This window comes from Heterodontus francisci, unplaced genomic scaffold, assembly GCF_036365525.1.
Source record: "Heterodontus francisci isolate sHetFra1 unplaced genomic scaffold, sHetFra1.hap1 HAP1_SCAFFOLD_980, whole genome shotgun sequence".
NCBI classification, from domain to species: domain Eukaryota; kingdom Metazoa; phylum Chordata; class Chondrichthyes; order Heterodontiformes; family Heterodontidae; genus Heterodontus; species Heterodontus francisci.
The window spans coordinates 75,719-91,977 of record NW_027141450.1 but is presented as its reverse complement, the minus strand read 5'-3'; the positions used below and the strand labels follow the sequence as shown (position 1 = coordinate 91,977).

General features: G+C 44.5%; 1 protein-coding gene across 2 annotated transcripts in view; it reads left to right on the top strand.

Moving 5' to 3' along the window:
- The window catches only part of LOC137363782 (tetratricopeptide repeat protein 33-like), a 73,028-nt gene that overhangs the window by 13,059 nt on the left and 43,710 nt on the right, over positions 1-16,259 (top strand). The window lies entirely within an intron of this gene.

Here is a 16,259-nt window from a genome sequence, read left to right as displayed (position 1 = left end):
ATAAAGATCAACCGCTAGACCCCAAGTTACCATGGCTGATGGTGGGAGCCAGGTAAGTTCAGCTTGTTCAAGGGAGGGGAAATTTTTAAATATGTGAGTACTATATGCTGAGAAGAAGGCACACCCATCTCACTGATAGCTGTAAGTAAATACCTGTTTTCTTAAATGCATTATGAAGATGCTCTTTACATGTAACACTTTCCTATTATGAGTATTGTGTGGTATTTGAATTAGATGATGGAGTGGTGATTACTGATTCATTTGAAAAGGGGTGCTTCACTGAAAAATGTTTGTGAGCCACTGCTCCAGCCAACACTCGGCTCAGCTGTGTCATCGAGAATGTGCTGCGGCACCTCTCGTAGGGGAAATCATTCCCATCCTCTGCCTGTGTGGCTCCATGGAGCCGGTCACAGCAGCATTGGCTGAGGTCTGGGAACAGGCCACTCTGAGGCGGGTGCAGGATTTTATTATCCGTCATTGTAATTTTCTAAAGCAGTGTTGGTTCGGTGGCAGACACAGTGGCTGCTTGGAGTCTGTGGGGAACCTGTCAGGAGGTGGAAGGGGACTGGACACTTTTTCAGTTGCAGTCAGTGAGTGCGAGGAGCTAAGGGTGTAGGCTCAGAAATACCTGGGTGGGGCAGGGGTTTGCAGAGGGCCTGGGCTGTTCTTGGTTGGATTTGGGTGGGACAGGGGTCGGGGGGGGGGGGGTGGGTGGGGGGTGGCTGGTGGGGAGGTGTGCTGCTCCAGTTGGGAGTGGCTGCTGTTTCTCAGCTCAGTGATTAGAATTGAAGTGCTTTTACTTTGCAGTTCCTGTTTCGGGGCCAGGAGGCAGAACCAGACCGCTGCCTGCCTTCCCAGTGCAACTGTACCACATTCCCTTTGCCACTGCTCTGAGTCCAGCAGCAGTTAGTAAGACCCATCAAACAGTGCTGTTCACTGCTGCTAGTAAACATCAGGCAGTTATATATCTAACACTGTATGAACAGTGCATCTGGAGCACTGATCAACACTTCAAATATCTCTCAAATTTCTGTGTGCTACACTTGGGAAAAAAAAATCCAGTATAAACTAATGACTATGCTAATTCTACTTAGGAGCTGCAATGTCTGCAACCTCTGAATAACCTTAGCAATCATCACTGGTGCAGTGACATAAAGAATCTCTTGCATTTAGATAGCGCCTTTCACAACCTTTACAGCCAGTGAAGTGTTTTTGAAGTGTAGTCACTGTTGTAAAGTAGGAAATGCGACAATCAAATTGCGCACTGTGGGATCTCACAAACATCCAGCCTCAACATCACTTAAATATTAACCACACTCATTGTATACTTAACAGTAATTGAAGCTGTTGTGTCATTAAAGCTGGGCTGTCCAAACTACAAGGCTATGGGCCAAGTGCTGGCAAATGGGATTAGTTAGACAGGTCAGGTGTCTTTAATGCATTGGTGCAGACTCGATGGGCCGAAGGGCCTCTTCTGCACTGTATTATTCTGTGATTCTGTGATACAGCTCACTGTCTGGATGCAGCCTATAAAATTGGGCAATACAGCCTCCATTCGTGGAGCACCACGACCTACCCCTGCCATTGAGGTCTCAATCTCTATACCACCTCCCAGATGATGCTAGTCTCTCCCGCTTGCTGCTTCTCCAAGTGATTGAATCATTTTGCAGACTGCAGGCAGGATGTCTGGTGATGGTAGGAGTTTTAAACCTTTGTGCAGCAGGAGGAATAAGCAAGTGAGGGGGTAGCGTGGGGAGTGCGAGTGGGTGGAAGGAGCCGGGGCATATGAATTAGGAGCAGAAGTAGGCCATTTGGCCCATCTAGCCTGCTTCGCCATTCAGTAAGATCATGGCTGATCTGATTGTGTTTCGAATTCCACTCTCCCATCTACCCTGATAACCCTTGCATAACAAGAATCTATCTACCTCCACCTTAAAGATAGTCAATGACCCGCCTCCACCACCATCTGAGGCCGAGAGTTCCAAAGTCTCGCAACCCTCTGAGAGAAACAATTTCTCCTCATCTCTGTCCTAAAAGGGCAACCCCTAATTTTAAAACTGTGCCCCCTTGTTCTGGACTCACCCACGAGGAAACGGCCTTTCCACATCTTAATACTTCAATTAAGTCTCCCTCCACTCTTCTAAATTCCAGTGAAAACAAGCGCAGTCTGTCCAACGTTTTCTCATAAGACAACCCGCTCATTCCAGATATCAATCCAGTAAACCACCTCTGAACCACCTCCAATGCATTTCCATCCTTCCTTAAATAAGGAAACCAAAGAGTTCCACAGGCTGTCAACCCTCCGCCATTTCCTTATTTTTCATTATTAACTCCCCTGACTCATTTTCTAGAGGGTCAACACTCACTTTTACTTTTTTCCTTTTTAAATTCATGTAGGAACTCTTACTATCCATTTTTATAATTCTAGTTAGCTTGCTCTCGTACTCTAACTTTTCTCTCATTCTTTTAGTTTGATACAGTGCCACACAACAGACTTGTGAGCAAAGTTAAAGCTCATGGAATAAAAGGGACTGTGGAATTGGCTGAGTGACGGGAAACAAAGAGTAGTGGTTAATGGATATTTTTCACTCTGGTGGAAAGTTTGTAGTGGAGTTCCCCAGGGGTCAATGTTGGGACCCTTGCTTTTCCTGATATATATTAATGACCTGGACCTTGGCATACAGGGCATGATTTCAAAGTTTGCAGATGATACAAAACTTGGAAGCATTGTGAACTGTGAGGAAGATGTAGAACTGCAGAAGGACATGGACAAGTTGGTGGAATGGGCGGATAGGTTGCAGATAAAGGTTAATGTAGAGAAATGTGAAGTGATTAATTTTGGTAGGAAGAACATGGAGAGACAATATAAAGTAAGGGGTACAATTCTAAAGAGGGTGCAGGAGCAGAGGACCTGGGTGTATATGTGCAGGGGAGGGTTGGCGGTGGCGTACTGGTATTGTCACTGGACTGGTAACCCAGAGACCCAGGTATTGCTCTGGGGACATGGGTTCGAATCCCACCGCAGCAGAAGGTGGAATTGAATTGAATTAATAAATCTGGAATTTAAAGCTAGTTTAAATATGGCCATGAAACCATTGTCGATTGTTGTAAAAACCCATCTGGTTCACCAATGTCCTTTAGGGAAGGAAATCTGCCGTCCTTATCTGGTCTGTCCTACATGTGACTCCAGATCTACAGCAATGTGGTTGACTCTTACATGCCCTCGAAATGGCCTAGCAAGCCACTCAGTTCAAGGGCAATTAGGGATGGGCAAATAAATGCTGGCCTGGCCTGCGCCACCCACATCCCATGAAAGAATTAAAAAAAAGTCATTGAAGGTGGCAGAACAGGTTGCGAGAGTGGTTGATAAAGCATATAGGCTTTATTAATAGGGACATAGAGTACAAGAGCAAGGAAGTTATGTTGAACTTGTAGAAGACACTAGTTCAGCCTCAGCTGGAGTATTGCGTCCAATTCTGGGCGCTGCACTTGAGGAAAGATGTGAGGGCATTGGAGAGAGTACAGAAAAGATTCACGAGAATGGTTCCAGGGATGAGGAATTTCAGTTATGAAGATAGATTGGAGAAGTTGGGACTGTTTTCCTTGGAGAAGAGATGGCTGAGAGGTGATTTGATAGAGGTATTCAAAATCACGAAGGGTCTGGACAGAGTAGATAGAGAGAAACTGTTCCCACTCGCGAAAGGATCGAGAATGAGAGGGCACAGACTTTTAAAAAAAATTAATTCCTGGGATATGGGCGTCGTTGGCGAGGCCAGCATTTATTGCCCATCCCTAATTGCCCTTGAGAAGGTGCTGGTGAGTTGCCTTCTTGAACCACTGCAGTCCATGTTGGGTAGGCACACCTACAATGCTGTTAGGTTGGGAATTCTGTGATTTTGACCCAGCGACAGTGAAGTAACGGTGATATAGTTCCAGGTCAGGATAGTGTGTGGCTTGGAGGGGATCTTGCAGGTGTTGGTATTTCCTTGCATCTGTTGCCCTTGTGTTTCTAAGTGGTAGAGGTTGTGGGTTTGGAAGTATTTAAAGTAATGGATAAGAGAAGCAAAAGTGACATGAGGAAAAACTTTTTCACGTAACGAGTGGTTTAGTTCTGGAATTCACTGCCTGAGAGTGTTGTGGAGGCAGGTTCAATTGAAGCATTTAAAAGGGAATTGGACTGTTATATGAAAAGGAAGAATGTGCAGGGTTACAGGAAGAAGGCGGGGAAATGGCACTAAGTGAATTGCTCTTTCAGAGAGCTGGTGCGATGGGCCGAATGGTGGCTTCCTGCGCTGTAACAATTCTGTGATTCTGTGAAAATTAATTCTCGTGATGTGTGCATCGCTGGCAAAAGCAACATTTATTGTCCAAGAGAAGATGGTGGTGAGCTGCTTTCTTGACAGCTGAGTGGCTTGTTTGGCCATTTCAGAGGGCAGTTAATAGTCAACTACATTTCTGAAGGTCTGGTGTTACTTTTAGGCCAGACCAGGTAAGGACAGCAGATTTCGTTCCCTGAAGGACAATAGTGAACCAGATGGGTTTTTATGACAAGTTGGTAGTTTTATGGTCACCATTTCAGATTTATTTGATTAACTGAATTTACTGTTTCCCAGCTGCAATGATGGGATTTGAACTCATGTTTCTGGATCATTAGACGAGGCCTCTGGAATCTTGTCCATCAACATAACCACTATGCCAACGGTCCCAGTTCTTTTAGACACCGCACCCTAACAGTACAGTAAAATGAGTGTCTTCTGCAGCACCTCACCACTGACAAACCCTAGGACTGCCCCAGTGATCCTAACCCTCAGCCAGGTTCCCTTCTTTCCCCCAACCACAGTTCTAACAAACCTGAGGCTTCATTCCCACCATACTCTGTCAGAGTATTCTCCCACCCCTATCTGCCAAACCCCAGCTGCCCCACTGAGTCCCAGAACTCCATTCCCAAAGCAGCAGAAAGACTTATCAATCCCATTTTCTATAAATAGGATTTGAGTGATTCAGTCACTTGTAATCAATAATCTAATGCTGTTCTGCTGATGGCATAAACACTTTTGTTGTTATAAAGCAGCATTTCTTCAGACTCTCCTTGATCAGCGCCAGGGGAAACCTGTAATTCTATTAGCATTCACATGATCGCCCACATTGCCCTATAATGAGTTGCTTCCTCCTGTGATGCTATTTCTGTCAAGGTTCAAAGCCATGGTTAATGTTACTCATTCATTTTAGTTACTGTTTATCAGTTTTCAGATGAGACATTAAATGAAGACCTATCTACCTGCTTGGGTGGATGTGATAAATCTCACCAGTATTCAGAGAACAGCAGGGCACTCTCTTGGTGCCCTGACCAACATTTAGCTCTGAACCAAGATCAAAACAGATTAATTGTCCATTTATCTAATTTTTATTCATTCGTGGGATGTGGTTACCGCTGGCAAGCCCAGCATTTGTTGTCCGTCACAAATTGACCTTGAGAAGGTCCTGCTTCCTGAATGCAGCTGTGTAACTTGCTAAGCCATTTCCGAGGGCAGTTAAGAAGCAACCATGTTGCTGTAGATGATGTTCCCTCAAAGCTAAGCAGGTGCACAGTTACGTAACAATCTGGAGTGAGCTGTACAGACCATGTGCAAGCAAGGTTCCCTTTAAGATGTGTGTATGCACAGTCTAGAGCCAATCCTAAAGGGACCTTGCAATTTAAACAGAAGTTAGAGGGAACATTGGCTGAGGGTCTGGAGTCACACATAGGCCCAAACCAGGTAAGGACGACAGGTTTCCTCCCCTGAAGGACATTAGCGAACCAGATGTGTTTTTACGACAATCCGATAGTTTCATGGTCACCATTACTGAGACTAGTTTTTTATTCCAGATTTCTTAATTAACGGCATTTAAATTCCCCAGCTGTCTTGGTGGGATTTGAACTTGTGTCTCCGGATCTCCGGATCATTAGTCCAGACCCCTGGATTACTAGTCCAGTAACATAACCACTATGCTAACGTTCCCCTTACTGTGCACATTTTCGCTGCCCCTTTTGCATGCAAAACAACAGTGACTATCCTTCAGAGGTAATTCTTTGGCTGTAAAACGCTTTGGGGTGTCCTGTGGTGTTACATACACGCACGTTATTTCTTTATTTGAGCTATTTAAGGTAGGTGATGCTGTGTTTACTTCTGCTGAGACCTCCAAACTGATATGTGGAATTCCGAATGGACACATGGCTGCAGAAAGGACAGGATTGGCAGCCTGTAATGTATTTAACACTACTTCACAACGTCACATTTATAATCAGACGTTAAAGGCAGGAGCAAGAAAGGACACAACTAACAAAGAGAAACAGAATTTCCATGGATTGAGATAAGGGAGAGGAAAGGATCGGTTGCACCATTGCGTTACACTACAGAGCACTAATTAATGGAGAGGACGTGGAGGGAGAAATATGTAGATAAAAACATGAAATGAGTGAAAAATAGAATCAATATCATGGGGGATTTCAACAGCCCTCACATAAGCTTTCAGAGAGAGGGAGTGAAAGTTCCTACGTAAGAAGCACAACAAGGGAGGATTTTTTTTTTGATTCTTTCATGGGATGTGAATGTCACTGGCAAGGCCAGCATTTGTTGCCCAACCTTAATTGCCCTTGAGAAGCTGGTGGTGAGCCGCCTTGAACCGCTGCAGTCCATGTGGAGTAGTTACACACAGTACTGTTAGGAAGGGTTTTCAAGAATTTGTCCCAGCGACAGTGAAGGAACGGCGATATAGTTCCAAGTCAGGATGGTGTGTGGCTTGGAGGGGAACTTGCAGGAGGTGGTGTTCCCATGCATTGGCTGCCCTTGTCCTTCTAGGTGGTAGAGTTCACAGGTTTGGAAGGTGCTGTCGAAGGAGACTTGGTGAGTTGCTGCAGTGCATCTTGTAGATGGTACACCCTGCTTGCTCTGTTTATTGGTGGTGGAGGGAGTGAATGTTTGTTTCAGATTGTGGATGGGGTGCCAATCAAGCAAGCTGCTTGGGCCTGGATGGTATCAAGCTTCTTGAGTGTTGTTGGAGCTGCACTCTTCCAAGCAAGTGGAGAGTATTCCATCACACCCCTGACTTGTGCCTTGTAGATGGTGGACAGGCTTTGGGGAGTCAGGAGGTGAGTTATTCGCCATAGGATTCCTAGCCTCTGACCTGCTCTTGTAGCCACAGCATTTATGTGGCTGGTCCAGTTCAGTTTCTGGGCAATGGTAACCCCAGGATGTTGATAGTGGGGGGTTCAGCGATGGTAATGCCATTGAATGTCAAGGGGAGATGGTTACATTCTCTCTTGTTGGAGATGGTCATTGCCCGGCACTTGCGTGGTGCGAATGTTAGTTGCCATTTATCAGCCCAAGCCTGGCTGTTGTCCAGGTCTTGCAGCATGTGGACACGGGCTGCTTCGGTATCTGAGGAGTCTGGAACGGTACTGAATACTGTGCAATCATCAGCAAAGAACCCCACCTTATGATGGAGCAGCTGAAGATGGTTGGGTCTAGGACACTACCCTGAGGAACTCCTACAGCAATGTCCTGGGGCTTAGATGTTTGGCTTTCAACGACCACAATCATCTTCCTTTGTGCTAAGTATGATTCCAACCAGTGGAGAGTATTACCTCTGATTCCAATTGACTTCAGTTTTGCTAGGGCTTCTTGGTGCCACTCAGTCAAATGCTGCCTTGATATCAAAGTCATTCTCAGCTCACCTCTGCAATTCAGCTCTTGGGACTGGATCTAGTTATGGGGAATGAGCCAGAGGAAATCAAAGAAGTACTGGGGGGGAGAAAACAAAAGCAATGGGTAATGTTAAATTTATTTCGGACCTTGATTAGACCTCACTTGAAGTACTGTGTATCGTTCCAATCTTCATATTACAAAAGGATATTGAAGCACTGAAGAAAGTGTAGAAAAGATAACAAGGATATTATTAGAATTGAGAAGGTGCTATAGCCAGGAGAGATAAAGCAAGCTGGAGTTCCTTACTCTAGAAAAGAGTTTAAGAGGAAACTTGATGGAGATAGAATCATAGAAAGTTTAAGGCACAGAAAGAGGCCACTTGGCCCTTCGTGTCTGTGCTGACCGAAAAACAATTCACCTATTCTAAACCCACCTTCCAGCATTTGGTCCGTAGCCCTGCAGATTACGGCACTTGAGGTGCATATCCAGACTCATTTTGAATGAGTTGAGGGTCTCTGCCTCAACTACCCTTTCAGGCAATGAGTTCCAGACCCCCACCACCCTCTGGGTGAAAAAGTTTTTCCTCATCTCCCCCCTTTAATTTTTCTACCAATCACTTTAAATCTATGCCCCCTCGTCACTGACCTCTCTGCTAAGGTAAATAGACCCTTAATTCAGGGAAGAGTTAGATATAGTTCTTGGGGCTAATGGGATCAAGGGAGAAAGCGGGAACAGGTTACTGAGTTTGGCTGATCAGCCATGATCGTATTGAATGGCGGAGCAGGGTTGAAGGGCCGAATGGCCTTCTCCTATTTTTCTATGTTCACCTCCACTCTATCCAGGTCCCTCAAAATTTTGTGTATTTCAATCAGATCTCCCCTCAGCCTTCTCTGTTCCAAGGAGAACAATCCCAGCCTATCCAATCTGTCCTCATAGCTGCATTTTTGCAGACATGGCAACATCTTTAAAATTAAGAAGGGGTTCGATAGGGTGGGTGTGCAGAAGCTGTTTCTGCTTATGGATGAGCCCAGAACAAGAGCTTAAAATAGCCACAGACAGATTGGATAAAGAATTTAGGAGGAGTTTCTTTACACAGAGTGTTGAGAATATTAATTTTAATGTTGGGGAGTATTTGCTAGAGTGGTTGGGGAGGGTTTAAACTAAAATGGCAGGGGGTTGGGAACCTTTGCAAGGAGTCAGAGGAGGGGGGGATCAAAGACAAGAACAAAAGACAGTAAGGGGAATAAGAAAAGTGATAGGCAGAGAAATTAAGGACCAGAATCAAACAGGGCCACAGTGAAAAATAGTGGGAAGGGGACAAGTAATGTTAAAAAGACAAGCCTTAAGGTTTTGTGCCTTAACGTGCGGAGCATTCGCAATAAAGTGGATGAATTAATCGTGCAAATGGATGTAAACGGGTATGATATAGTTGGGATTACGGTGACATGGCTGCAGGGTGACCAGGGATGGGAAATGAACATCCAGGGATATTCAGTATTTCGGAAGGACAGACAAAAAGTAAAAGGCAGTGGAGTTGCATTGCTAGTTAAAGAGGAAATCAACACAATAGTGAGGAAGGATATTAGCTCTGACGATGTGGAATCTGTATGGGTAGAGCTGAGAAACACTAAGGGGCAAAAAATGTTAGTGGGGGTTGTATATAGACCCCCAAACTGTAGTGGTGATGTTGGGAATGGCATTAAACAGGAAATTAGAGACGCATGCCATAAAGAAACATCTGTAATTATGGGTGACTTTAATCTGCATATAGATTGGGCAAATCAAATTAGTCACAATACCTTCGAGGAGGAATTTATGGAGTGTATACAGGATGGTTTTCTGGACCAATACGTTGAGGAACCAACTAGAGAACAGGCCATCCTAGACTGGGTATTGTGTAATGACAGAGGAATAATTGACAAACTAGTTGTGCAAGACTCCTTGGGGATGAGCGACCATAACATTATAGATTTCTTCATCAAGATGGAGAGTGATGTAGTTGATTCTGAGACAAGGGTCCTGAATCTTAATAAAGGAAACCACGAAGGTGTGAGGCGTGAGTTGGCCATGATGGATTGGGAAGCGTTACTCAAAGGTATGACAGTGGATAGGCAATGGCAAACGTCCAAAGAGCGCATGGATGAACTGCAACAATTGTTTATTCCTGTCTGGCATAAAAGTAAAACAGGAAAGGTAGCCAAACCATGGCTTACAAAGGAAATTAGAGATAGCATTAGATCCAAGGAAGAGGCATACAAATTCGCCAGAAAAAACAACAGACCTGAGGATTGGGAGCAGTTTAGAATTCAGCAAAGGAGGACCAAGGGATTGATTAAGAAGTGGAAAATAGAGTACAAGAGTAAGCTTGCGGGGAACATAAAAACTGACTGTAAAAGTTTCTATAGGTATGTGAAGAGAAATAGATTGGTGAAGACAAATGTAGGTCCCTTACAGTCAGAAACAGGGGAATTTATTATGGGGAATAAAGAAATGGCTGACCAACTAAATGCATACTTTGGTTCTGTCTTCACAAAGGAGGACGCAAATGACATACCAGAAATGTTGGGGAATACAGGGCTTAGTGAGAGGGGGGAACTGAAGGAAATCAGTATTAGTAGAGAAATGGTGTTGGGGAAATTGATGGGACTGAAGGCCGATAAGTCCCCAGTGCCTGATGATGTACATCCCAGAGTACTTAAGGAAGTGTCCCTAGAAATAGTGGATGCATTGGTGGTCATCTTCCAAGATTTTATAGACTCTGGAACAGTTCCTACAGATTGGAGGGTAGCTAATGTAACCCCACTATTTAAAAAGGGAGGTAGAGAGAAAACAGAGCATTATAGACCAGTCAGCCTGACGTCAGTAGTGGGGAAAATTCTAGAGTCCATTATCAAAGATTTTATAGCAGAGCACTTGGAGAACAGTGGTAGAATTGGGCAGATACAGCATGGATTTATGAAAGGGAAATCACGCTTGACAAATCTACCAGAATTCTTCGAGGATGTAACTCGTGGAATTGATGAGGGGGAGCCAGTGGATGTGGTTTATTTGGACTTTCAGAAGGCTTTCGACAAAGTCCCACGTAAGAGGTTAACGTGTAAAATTAAAGCGCATGGGATTGGGGATAGTGTATTGCGATGGATAGAAAATTGGTTGACAAACAGGAAACAGAGTAGGAATAAATGGGTCTTTTTCCAAATGCAGGCAGTGACTAGTGGGGTACCGCAGGGATCAGTGCTAGGACCCCAGCTATTCACAATATACATTAATGATTTAGATGAGGAAGCTAAATGTAATATCTCCAAATTTGCAGATGACACAAAACTGGGTGGGAGGGTGAGTTGTGAGGAGGATGCAGAGAGACTTCAGGGTGATTTGGACAAGTTGAGTGAGTGGGCAAATGCATGGCAGATGCAGTATAATGTGAATAAATGTGAGGTTATCCACTTTGGTAGCAAAAACAGGAAGGCAGATTATTATCTGAACGGCTATAAACTGAGAAAGGGGAATATGCAGCGAGACCTGGGTGTTCTCATACACCAGTCACTGAAGGTAAGCATGCAGGTGCAACAGGCGGTAAAAAAGGCAAATGGTATGTTGGTCTTCGTAGCACGAGGATTTGATTACAGGAGCAGGGATGTCTTTCTGCAATTATACAGGGCCTTGGTGAGGCCACACCTGGAATATTGTGTGCAGTTTTGGTCTCCTTATCTGAGGAAGGATGCTCATGCTATAGAAGGAATGCAGCGAAGGTTTACCAGACTGATTGCTGGGATGGTGGGACTGACATATGAGGAGAGAGTGAGTCGGTTAGGATTATATTCATTGGAGTTCAGAAGAGTGAGGGGGAATCTCATAGAAATCTATAAAATTCCAACAGGACTTGACAGGTTAGATGCAGGAAGGATGTTCCCGATGGTGGGGGAGTCCAGAACCAGGGGTCATAGTCTAAGGGTACAGGGCAAACCTTTCAGGACTGAGATGAGGAGGGATATCTTCACCCAGAGAGTGGTGAACCTGTGGAATTCGCTACCACAGAAAGCAGTTGAGGCCAAAACATTGTATGTTTTCAAGAAGGAGTTCGATCTAGCTCTTGAGGGGAGGGGGGGGGGGTGCGCGTGGGAAAGGGATCAAAGGATATGGGGGGAAAGCGGGAACAGGTTACTGAGTTGGATCATCAGCCATGATCATAATGAAAGGCAGAGCAGGCTTGAAGGGCCAAATGGCCTACTCCTGCTCCTATTTTCTATGTTTCTATGAATGTGGAACTGGCTGCTACATGGGGTAGTTGACGTGGCTAACGTTAATTCATTAAAGGGAAGGTTTGATGTATACATGAGGGAGAACAGAATAGTGGGATAATAGGCATGGGTGGGAAGAGGTAATTGAAGTGGGAGGAGACTTGTGTGGGGTATAAACACCGGCATAGACCTGTTGTGCTAAGTGGTCTGTCTCTGTGCTGTAGATTCTATTCTCTCACCTGCAGTGCATGAAACGTTCCCAGCAGGGGGAGACAGTGATCCATCCATTTGAAAATCTCGTGGGCCATGGAGCAGAGTGTAATTGGGAACCATTTTATTACAGCATTCAGAAAGATATGCAGTCTAGCTGCTTGTGCAACTGTAGTGCCCCAATCACATGCTGAAACATTTTAAACGCAAGGACGATCTTAGCTCATCACTCCAGCAACAACAACTTGCTTTTAGCATAGTAAAATGTCCCAAGGTGCTTCAGAGAGCATTATAAAATAAAATGACACAAAGCTACATAAGGAAATATTAGGACAGATGACCAAAATCTTGGTCAAAGAGTTAGGCTTTATAGAACATCTTGAAGGTGAAAAGAGAGGTGGAGAGGTTTAAGGACGGTATTCCAGAGCTGGGGACCTAGGCAACTGAAGGCACGACCGCCAGTGGTGGAGCGATTAAAATTAGGGATGCGGAAAAGGCCAGAATTATGAGTGCAGATATCTCGGAGGGTTGAGGGGCTGGAGGAAATTACAGAGATAGAGAGGGGCGAGGCCAGGGAGGAATTTGAAAACAAGGACAAGTGTTTTAAAATTGAGGTGTTGCCAGACATGGAGCTAATGTAGGTTAGCGAGCACAGGGGTGATAGCTGATCAGGATTTGGAACGAGTTAGGACATGGGCAGCAGAGTTCTGGATGAGCTCAAGTTTATAGAGGGTGGACAATGGGAGACTATCCTCTAGAGAGATCCTGCATTCTGTCCCCAAATGTAGCATCCAGCTGCCCCTAAAATAACTCTGACCTGAGCCAGGACTCCATTATAAAAATCAGTCAGTCAGGTGTGTGCAGTGATGAATATTAAATAATTTATATATTTGAGTGGGGAAGGGGCATCAATTTAATATATAATGGAGTGGGGGAGGGGAAATGATTTATTCATATCATGGCGCCTATTGCCCCTCACACGCTACATTGTGTAGTCGTTGTATTTCCATTGCAGCCAAATTTTCTTTTTTTTTTATTTATTCATTCATGGGATGTGGGTGCCACTGGCTAGGCCAGCATTTATTGCCCATCCCTAATTGCCCTTGAAAAGGTGGTGGTGAGCTGCTGCCTTCAGCCACTGCAGTCCTTGGGTGTAGGTACACCCACAGTGCTGTAAGGAAGGAAGTTCCAGGATTTTGACCCAGCGACAGTGAAGGAAGGTGTGTGACTTGGACAGGAACTTGCAGTTGGTGGTGTTCCCATGCATCTGCTGCCCTTGTCCTTCTAGTTGGTAGAGGTCGCGGGTTTGGAAGGTGCTGTCTGAGGAGCTTTGGTGAGTTGCTGCAGTGTATCTTGTAGCTGGTACACACTGCTGCCACTGTGCGTCGGTGGTGAAGGGAGTGAATGTTGATGGTGGTGGATGGTAGAGCATGGCTACCCGACAGGACCCGACGGCATGTGTTGGGTTCGGGTCGGGTCGCTCTTCCAGGTCTGGCATTCGGGCTCGGGTCGGACTCGCTCTATCACCACCTCCGGTACGTGGCTCCAATCTTAATGTACTTTTTAAACAACCTTTCAAGTCCAGTTACAGTTTTTGTTGCTTATCTGCACAAGTTTAAAAAGTGAAAAACAGAAGCTAGGTTAACTGAACATTCCAGTGGTCGGGTTGGGCACGGGAGAAAATGAAAGGGCTCGGGTCGGATGTAGTTCTGTCAGGCTCGGGTCGGGTTTCATTTGCAAACCTCTGTCGGGCAAGTGTGTCCTTCCTTTGGGAAGAAAGCCAAAACTACACACACTACTTCAGGTGTGGTCTCACCAAGGCCCGATACAGTTGCAAGAGATTTTAGTAGAGTTTTTTGAGGATGTAACTAGCAGGGAAATCTCTCGCCAATTAAAAAAAAATTATGTTTTTCCTACCAACTTCATAGTTCCCCACATTATATTCCATCTGCTATGTTCTTGCCCACTCACTTAACTCGCCTATATTCTATTGCAGCTTCTTTGCGTCCTCCTCACCACTTGCTTTCCCACCTGACTTTGCATCGGCAGAAATCCTGGATATATTACACTTGGACACCTCATCTAGGTCATTGACATAGATTGTAAATAGCTAAAGCCCAACCACTGATCTTTGTGGTACCCCACTCGTTGCAACCTGCCAACCTAAAATTGACCCATTTATTCTTACTCTCTGTTTTCTGTCTGTTAACCAATTCTCAACCCATGCTAATATATTACCTGCTATCCCCGTAATCTCGTGTGGCACCTTATTGAATGCTTTTTGAAACTCCAAATATAGAACATCCACTGGTTCCCCCTTATCTACCCTGCTAGTTATGTCCTCAAAAAAAACTCTTAACAGATTTGTCCAGCACAGTTTCCCTTTCATAAATCCTTGTTGACTCTGCCCAACCATATTTTGATTTTTAAAATGCTCTGTCACCACATCCATGATAATAGATTCTAGCATTTCCCTTACTACTGATGTCAGGCTAACTGGCCTTTTGTTCCCTGTTTTTTCTCTGTCCCTCCTTTCTTGAATAGTGGGGTGATGCTTGCTACCTTCTGATCCATGGGGATTGATCTAGAATCTCGGGAATTCTGGAAGATGAAAACCAATGCATCCACTACCTCTGTAGCTACTTCTGCAGGCTGTCAGGTCCAGGGGATTTCTTGACTTTCAGTCCTATTAATTGCTCCAGTTCTGTATCTTTGCTAATACTAATTACTGTTAAGTTCCTGACTCTCACTGGACCCTTGATTCCCCACTATATCCTGAGTGTGTTTTGTGTCTTCTACCGTGAAGACAGATATATTGTATTCGTTTAATGTCTCTGCCGTTTTCCTATTCCGCATTATAATTTCTCCTGTGTCTCCTCTGATGGGCTCACATTTACTTATGGTGAAGTTTGTCCATTACACTGTCACGTGTGTGCTGCTTTAAAAACAAAATGGAGCGGAGAACGAAAACTGGTCCTTTCCTATCAATAGTCGAACTTCCTCGAATTGATACTATAATACAAGAACAGAAGAACTCAAGAAATAGGAGCAGGAGTAGACCATATGGCCCATCGAGCCTGTTCCGCCATTCAATACAATCATATCTGATCTTAGGATTCAACTCCACTTTCCCACCCACTCTCCACACTTGATTCCCTGAGAGACCAAAAATCTGTCTATCCCACCCTTAAATGTATTCAACGATGGAGCATCTACAACCCTCTGGGGTAGAGAATTCCAAAGATTCAGAACCCTTTGAGTGAAGTAATTTCACATTTTAGTCCTAAATGATCGGCTCCTTATCCTGAGACTGTGCCTCCGTGTTTTAGATTCCCCAACCAGCGGAAACAATCTCTTTGTCTACCTCATCCAGCCCCTTTTGAATCTTGTTTCAATGAGATCACCTCTCATTCTTCTAAACTCCAGAGAATACAGGTCCAAATTACTTAGCCTCTCACTCTGCTCATCCCAGGGACCAATCTAGTGAACCTTTGCTGTACCACCTCCAATGCAAGTATATCCTTAAATGTGGAGACCAAAACTGCACACAGTATTCCAGAGGTGGTTTCACCAAAATCCTGTATGATTGTAACAATACTTCCTTATTCCTGTACTCCAATCCTCTTGCAATAAAGGCCAACATGCCATTTGCCTTCATAATTGCTTGCTGTACCTGCATGTTTACTTCCTGCGTTCCTTGTACGAATACACCCAAGTCTCTTTGAACATGCCTTTTTAAAAAATAGCCATTTTTTCCTATTCTTGGAACCAAAGTGAATAACTTCACACTTCCCTACATTTTACTCCATCTGTCATTTTGTTGCTCACTCACTTAACCTGTCTATATCTCTCTGCAGCCTCTCTGTGTCCTCCCCACGGCTTACCTTTCCACCTACCTTTGTATCATCGGCAAACTTAGATACATTACTCTCTGTCTCTTCATCTAAGTCATTAATATAGAGTGTAAATATCTGAGGCCCATCACTGATCCTTGCGGCACTCCACTATTTACTGCTTGCCAACTTGAAAATGCCCCATTTATGCCCACTTGTTGCTTCCTGTCTGTTAACCAATCCATGCTAATATATTACCCCCAACTCCATGATTCCTTATCTTGCATATT